This window comes from Podarcis liolepis (assembly GCF_965112155.1).
Source record: "Podarcis liolepis genome assembly, chromosome: 7".
In the NCBI taxonomy this organism is placed as follows: Eukaryota; Metazoa; Chordata; class Lepidosauria; order Squamata; family Lacertidae; genus Podarcis; species Podarcis liolepis.
In genome coordinates, this window is record NC_139561.1 from 22,535,554 (window position 1) to 22,543,745 (window position 8,192).

The window sequence follows — 8,192 nt, forward strand, 5'->3', positions numbered from 1 at the left end:
CCGCCCTGGTTCCCTGCTTGCAAGCCTGTTCCTGACTTCACCCGACTCCCTGCCCTGCACCCAGCTTCAGCTACTACGGACTGCCTCCAGGTTGCACCTTTGACCACGGACCGGACTTGGCCCTCGCCTCTCGGGTAACCCACGGGAACAGCACAGGCCACCCCTGAGGGGCCTCCTTAACAAATGACACTTCCCAAGATTCTTTGGCGGAGGCCATCACTCTTGAAAGTACAGGGCCAATGGGGCCTTGTTTTAACCTCAGCCAAATTCCCGTCTCATCTCCCGGCCCCTGGTTTTTTGTTCTGAAGAGTTTGGCTCTGTTTCGGGAGCCTTTCACTGCCTATTTTATAGCCTGTCATCCTCTTCGACCACAGGCATCTCATTTATCGCCCGGGAAATATACCAAGATTTTTCTTATTCTTGTAAGTTGAAAGTTTTGGACATGGATCCCAGGGAGCAATGGTTTGGGCTGCTGAAGAGGAAAGAGTCCCTGAAAGAAGCCAGTCTGCTGTGTGCTTATTTCAGAGTCTATCTCCCACGCCCCAGACAGCTCTCGAAGACACAGGCCACTTTCCCCCCTTTAAGTTACATGCAGATCGTCCATTTAAAATGTTCAAACACTCAAGACTCACCTCCAAGGATCCTGGAAACTGTAGTTTGTTAAGGGTGCTGGGAGTTGCTAGGAGAATTTTATGAAACTATAGTACCCAAGATTCTTGGTCTGGGGAGCCATGATTGTTAAGTGGAATAAGAGTGATTTAAATGTATGGTACAGGTATAACTTTGAGGACATAAGAACATGATAGCTCAGTTGGCAGAGCATGAGACTCTTACACCAGTCTTGAAAGACCTACATTGGCTCCCAGTACATTTCCGAGCACAATTCAAAGTGTTAGTGCTGACCTTTAAAGTCCTAAACGGCCTCGGTCCAGTATATCTGAAGGAGCGTCTCCACCCCCATCGTTCTACCTGGACACTGAGGTCCAGATCCGAGGGCCTCCTGGCGGTTCCCTCACTGAGAGAAGCGAAGTTAGAACAAACCAGGCAGAGGGCCTTCTCGGTAGTGGCGCCCACCCTGTGGAACGCCCTCCCTTCAGATGTGAAGGAAATAAGCAGCTATCCTATCTTTAAAAGACATCTGAAGACAGCCCTGTTCAGGGAAGCTTTTAATGTTTGATGCATTACTGTATTTTAATATTTTGTTGGAAGCCGCCCAGAGTGGCTGGGGAAACCCAGCCAGATGGATGGGATATAAAATTATTATTATTATTATTATTATTATTATTATTATTATTATTATTACAGTGGTACCTCGGGTTAAGTACTTAATTCATTCCGGAGGTCCGTTCTTAACCTGAAACTGTTCTTAACCTGAAGCACCACTTTAGCTAATGGGGCTTCCCGCTGTCGCTGTGCCGCCAGAGCACGATTTCTGCTCTCATCCTGAAGCAAAGTTCTTAACCCGAGGTACTATTTCTGGGTTAGCAGAGTCTGTAACCTGAAGCGTATGTAACCTGAGGTACCACTGTATTATTATTATTATTCATCTTAGGGTTGTGGGTCCAAGCCCCACACTGGGCAAAAGTTTCCTACAACAGATTCTCCTTCCAACTCTATGATTCTGTGAGAAGAGCCCTGCTGGATCAGGCCAATGGCCCATCTAGGCCGCATCCTGTTCTCACAATGGCCAACCAGATACCCATTATGGGAAGCCCACAAGCAGGACCCAAATGCCTAACTCCCCACTTGCAATTCCAATCAACTGTTATTCAAAAGGCACAAGGTCTCCAACTAGGGAGGCAGGGCAGAGCCATCAGGACTAGTAGCCATGGATAGCCTCCTCCTCCAGGAATTTGTCCAACAATCTTTTAAAGCCGTCCTAGTTGGTGGCCATCACTGCCTCCTGTTTGACTATGCACTGTGTTCTGTTATCTGTCCTAAATCTTCCAACATTCCTTTGGATGTCCCCGAGTTCTAATGTTATGAGGGAGGAAAACTTTTCTCTATCCCCGTTCTCCATGCCATGCATAATTTTATAAATTTCTAGTAGCAGCTGCTGGGCTGAAGGAGGGAGAGGGCATGCCCCCCCCATTTGGGGCCCCCAATCTAACTTTGTTATTTTGGATGTCAGTGTGTGTTGTGGTTGCTACATTCCAATGTTTCTGGGGTTGCAGCCCAACTCAGAGCAGGCCCACTGAAATTAATAGGCGTGACCCGTTGATTTCAGTGACCCTACTCTGAGTAGAAATTCGCCGGCAACAATCCTTGGAACCCGTTTTTGACAACTGCGGGGGAAGTTTTAAGGACGATAAATCCATTCTGATTTGTACCTCTTCTCGTTGCTTTGCTTCCACATGTAATTTTGAGTTCCATCAGAAACAAAATACAACTTTTTTTGTTTGTTTCTGGAATACTTTTATGCTTCGCTTAGATGTATGTTATTTTGATATGCCCTAAGGGCTAATTCAATAAGATTCTATTCTATCCAATGCTATTAATAGAAGGCTGTCATGTTAATTTTGCAGAAGCAAATTAGAATGTTTAGAGATAGATGCTGGAAAATAGCCAAGAAGGAAATGGTCCTCGCTGTTGGTTCAGAGCAGAAAGTTGGTAAGAAATTCAGTTCAGTTCACAATTTAATGCAAACTAATTCACATTTCTTGTTTTTTTAAAAAAGGCTGGGGGGAGGATATGCTCCTGAGAGAATTGTTTAGCTCAAATCCTGCTTGATGATGCCCTGTTCTTGCTGTAATGTTTACAGCTAACAATGCTTAATCTAACAATGTTTATTCTTAGGTTAACTATCCTTGACACTCTTTTAAACAATCAAGTATTCAAAATATCTTACATCCTTTATGGTAATAATCCTTAAAACAACATTTTACACTGAACTTGTCGTATCATTCCTACACTGCAGACTAGAGGCTGTGCCTCTGCTCACATTGCTTGCCAACCTTGCCTACCCCCCCCCCATGTCAACCCCCCCTTACATCTCACCAAACCCCATACCCCTCCCCTTACAGATCGCCCAAACTGTGCTCCCTTCCCTTACAGATTACCTAAACCCCCATCCCATCCCTTCACAGATCACTCAAACCTTCACCTATTGGTGGCTATGCGAAATGCAGCGTGACAACAGCCTTACAGTTTTATTATTAAGTAAGATAGGGGGACTGAGAAAATACCATCTTCATAGAATCACAGAATTTGGAAGGAGACCTTGAAGACCATCTAGCCTAGTGAGGGAGAGCCAGTCTATTCCTCTAGGGTGTATATGGGTAACCTGTAGCTCTTGACATGTTATTGAACTCCCATCAGCCCCAGCCAGCACGTCCAATAGTCAGGATGGGAACTATGGTCCAGCAACATCCAGAGGACCACAGGCTCCCCATATCTGCTCTAGGGAACTGGTTCCATAGTCCAACTGTTCTTACTGTCAAGAAACATATCCTAATGTTCAGTTGACACCTGCCCTCCTGCAGATGAAGCCCATTATTAGATCTAGACCTGACCCCCAAAGCAAGTAGCAAACAAGTCACAAGAACATCATAAGAGCCCGCAGGAGCATGCCTGTGCTGGTCCCAAGGGTTAACCGTGAGGCGAGGTCCGAGTCCAGTCCGAGGTCGAGGGTGCGGTATGGAGGCTGTCCGTCAAAGCTGAAGCTGGGTCCAAGGCAGGGAGTCGGGTGAGGTCAGGAGCTCCGGCAGAACAGCAGGACAGGAGAGGCTGGAGGGTTACCGGACCCAGAGGCAACCTCAGCTTTCCCTGACGGGGCTGAGAGTGGACCACCTGCAGGCAATGGGCCCTCCATCACCTCAGGAGCCAGAGCAGACTCAGCTGGTGCCTGCACCTGAGGATCCAGCACAGGTGAGGACCCTTCAGGCTCAGGCCCCAGCCCTGGCTCAGCTGGTTCTGGAGTCAAGGACTCTTGTGCAGGCTGGGATTCCTCAGGTTCAGCCTCCGAGTCCGAATCCCAGGCCATCACAATGCCAATGGCCCATCTAGCCCAGCATTCTGTTCTCACAGTGGCCAACCAGATGCCTGTGGGAAACGCTCAAGCAGGATTTGAGTGCAAGAGCCTTCTCCCATCCTCAGTTTTCCAGCAACTGGTATTCAGAAGCATTACTGCCTCCAGTCATGGAGGCAAAGCCAAGCTATCGTGTTTAGTAGCCATTGGTAGCCCTCCATGAATTTGTCCAACCCTCTTTTAAAGCCATTCAAGTTGGTGGCTGATCGCTTTCCCCTGCGGGAGCAAGTTCCATAGTTTAACTATGTGCTGTGTGGAGAAGTAATAGTAACAGTAATTTATTATTTGTACCCCACCCATCTGGCTGGGTTTCCCCAGCTGCTCTGGGTGGCTTCCAACAAAGATTAAAAATACATTAAAATGTCACACATTAAAAACTTCCCTGAACAGGGCTGCCTTCAGATGTCTTCTAAATGTCAGGTAGTTGTTTATCTCTTTGACATCTGGTGGGAAGGCATTCCACAGGGCGGGCACCACTACTGAGAAGGCCCTCTGCCTGGTTCCCTGTAACTTGGCTTCTCGCAGGGATGGAACTGCCAGAAGACCCTCAGAGCTGGACCTCAGTGTTCGGGCAGAACGATGGGGGTGGAGACGCTCCTTCAGGTATACTGGGCCGAGGCCGTTTAGGGCTTTAAAGGTCAGCACCAACACTATGAATTGTACTCAGAAACGTACTGGGAGCCAATGTAGGTCTTTCAGGACCGGGGTTATATGGTCTTGGCGGCTGCCCCCAGTCACCAGTTTAGCTGCCATATTAGTTGTAGTTTCTGGGTCACCTTCAAAGGTAGCCCCACATAGAGCGCATTGCAGTAGTCCAAGAAGTGCTTTCTTTTGTTTGTCTTCAACTGCCCAACATGGCCAACTGTCCAACATCCAACCATTGGATGTCCGCAAGACTTTTAAGTTCCCCATCGCTTCTCAAGCCTTTTTCAGCAGGGTTCCCAAGCATCCGCTTTGCTGTTTCTCGGTATACTTTCCTTCTAGAAGCCGAGGTAGGAAAACACAGCCTTGCCAGGCACTCGCTTGGCTGCCTGCACCTTCTTGGGAGTCAGCCTAATCTATTCAGACAACAACTTGCATCTGCAGTGAAGAAGAGGAGGACATGGATCTGTTCTGACAGCAGGGCCCTTTACAAGTTCTACCCACTCAACAGGGCTAAAAAAAAATTAAAAATCACATAGATGGGAGGAGGTGAGAGCTTCAGCGAAGCAATTCTCTGGCTGACCTGGAGAACAGAGAACCTTTCAACTGCATGACTTGAGTTCTCTTTGCTTTACGGCTCTTGCTCATTGTTTATTTCTCTGGATTTTCCTTAGTTTTGCAATAGCCCTGCAAGCATCATAGAGCTGGACCCCTGCTCTCCTGACGATGTAGCCGCCTTTGTTTTTGGCAAACCATTGGTCCATCTGGCTCAGTATTTGGGGGACCATTTTCTAGCCCAAGGGCCAAATTCTCTTCTGGGCAACCTTCTGAGGGCCACATGTCAGGGGTGGGTGGAGCCAGAGGCAAAAAGTGGGTGGAGCCAGAGGCAAAAAGTGGGTGGAGCCAGAGGCAAAAGATATTGGGCATAATATAAAATTTTCATCTTGGGAAAGGTTATGGAGGGAAGATTTAAAATCTACAGCTGTACGTTGAAAGAAAACTACGGTGGTACCTCGGGTTACATACGCTTCAGGTTACATACGCTTCAGGTTACATACTCTGCTAACCTAGAAATAGTGCTTCAGGTTAAGAACTTTGCTTCAGGATGAGAACAGAAATCGTGCTCCGGCGGCGCAGCGGCAGTGGGAGGCCCCATTAGCTAAAGTGGTGCTTCAGGTTAAGAACAGTTTCAGGTTAAGTACGGACCTCCAGAACGAATTAAGTACTTAACCTGAGGTACCACTGTATATGAAAATGATGTACCGTTGGTATCTAACACCTACTAAATAAGCAAAAATGCATAGAACTGCTTCAAATATTTGTTGGAAATATAAAGAGAAAGAGGGCACATTCTTCCATATGTGGTGGATGTGCAAATTAACAAAAGCATTCTGGGGAATGATACATACTGAGCTGAAAAAAATGTTTAAAATAAGGTTTTTGTGGGGAAACAGAAGCTTTTCTATTAGGAATTTTAGGTGCAGAGATACCAAAGGAACAGAAAAGACTATTTATGTACGTGACAACGACAGCACAGATACTTTTGGCCCAAAGGTGGAAGGAAGATAAAGCCCCGACCAGAGAAGAATGGCTGATAAAGATGATGGACTATGCCGAAATGGCGAAAATTTCCCCCCATCTTCTGGGAAGATGAGAAATCAAGAAGATAGAAATTTTACTAAGGAATGGGGGGAATTTATAACTTAGCTCGGAGAGCATTGCAAACAATTAAAAACTTTGGCAGGACCGAAACAACACTTGTATTGTAACAAGAAGTATGGGAAGATAAGGAATTTTAAGAAAATGGAGAATACGATAAGATGCAGTGGGAAAAGGGATTGTAAAAGGAACCCATGGAGCGGCAGAGGAAAATCCAAGGATTCAGGCAACCCTTTATGTGTATGATTTTGATTATGATTTGAATATAAATGTAAACTGCAAAAATCAATAAAAAAATTGTAAATTAAAAAAAAGGTGGCAAGAGGCATGCTCAGAATTTAAGGGTGTGTTTCAACCAGGCAAAAAATACTATCATAGTAGAAAGTACAGTGGTACCTCGGGTTAAGAACTTAATTCGTTCTGGATGTCTGTTCTTAACCTGAAACTGTTCTTAACCTGAAGCACCGCTTTAGCTAATGAGGCCTCCCGCTGCAGCGCGATTTCTGTTCTCATCCTGAAGCAAAGTTCTTAACCCGAGGTACTATTTCTGGGTTAGCGGAGTCTGTAACCTGAAGCGTCTGTAACCTGAGGTACCACTGTAAGGCCAGTGAAGGTTCTGTCCTGGATAATGTTCTGAGACGTAGAGAGGCTTGGAGGATTTTGGCCGCTAGCCTGGGGCTCCCCATTCCTGACCTAAGCTGACTGGCCACACTCTTTCCCATCGTTCCCAGTTCTGTCTATAGATGCCAGGAATAATCTGGGGTTTTCTGGGCACAAAGCATGTGCTCTTCCGCCGAGCTTAGAGCCCCCTCCTTACAAATGGAGCAGCGCTCATTCTCTTTCGCCGCTTCATAATCCTTTTGCTTCTCTTTTGCAACAGGCTGCGGAGGTAAAAATGAAAGCGAGGAAACGACAGAGCGATGTAAGAAGAACCCCGCTGGATCAGAACAAAGGATGCTAAGTCCAGCATCCTGTTCTCACAGCAGCCAGTCGGATGCCCACAATGGGAAGCCTGTGAGCATCAATGGGCAAAGAGATCACATCCAGTTTGGCTCTCCTGTTTTCTCTAAATGTCCTTCAGATTTACAGACTCACAGAAGTCTCTGACTTCAGTCAAACTGACTGATTCACTGAGCAAGGCAGGAGAAAAAGAAGCAAAGGGGAGGATAATTTATATATAGGGCCAGTGCTTTTTTTCTTAAAAAAATATATTTAGGGGTACTCTCATTTTGACTCAAGGAAATCACCGTTTTATAGTTCAAATCAGGGAAAATAAATACAATAAATGGACAAAAATACAAAGATTCACAAAATGTTTAAGGGTATGTGTACCCCTGCGTCCCCCCAGAAAAAAGCTCTGTGCAGTGGTACCTCGGGTTAAGAACTTAATTTGTTCTGGACGTCGGTTCTTAACCTGAAACTGTTCTTAACCTGAGGTACCACTTTAGCTAATGGGGCCTCCCACTGCTGCTGCGCAATTTCTGTTCTCATCCTGAAGCAAAGTTCTTAACCCAAGGTACTATTTCTGGGTTAGCGGAGTCTGTAACCTGAAGCGTCTGTACCCGGAAGCGTCTGTAACCTGAAGCATCTGTAACCCAAAGTTCCACTGTATAGGACCATCACAGTATCTCACCCAGACACAATCCATACTACCTGAGGATGTTGCTCTGTCAAAAGGCTCTGAAGACTCTGCCCCAAACTTTCAGAAGAGGTGTGGTCTTCCCCACTTCATTGGAACTGAATGTGTCAATTTAGGTTTCGCTCAGTTTTCCAGTTTTCCATTCTGAAGTTGCTCTCTCGACACCTCTACAACAGTTTGCAAAATTATTATTTTTGAAGTCCCCATGAAAACTCACCAGCACTT

The 8,192-nt window shown here is 46.1% G+C and overlaps 1 long non-coding RNA gene across 1 annotated transcript in view; it reads left to right on the plus strand.

The window, feature by feature from the left end:
* LOC310711476 overlaps positions 1–7,922 on the plus strand; it is a 50,589-nt gene extending 42,667 nt beyond the window's left edge. The window contains exons 2-3 of the long non-coding RNA XR_014528481.1: positions 2,526–2,610; positions 7,209–7,922. This is a non-coding gene — a long non-coding RNA (uncharacterized lncRNA). The remainder of the gene's footprint in view (positions 1–2,525; positions 2,611–7,208) is intronic.
* Positions 7,923–8,192: the final 270 nt, after the last annotated feature.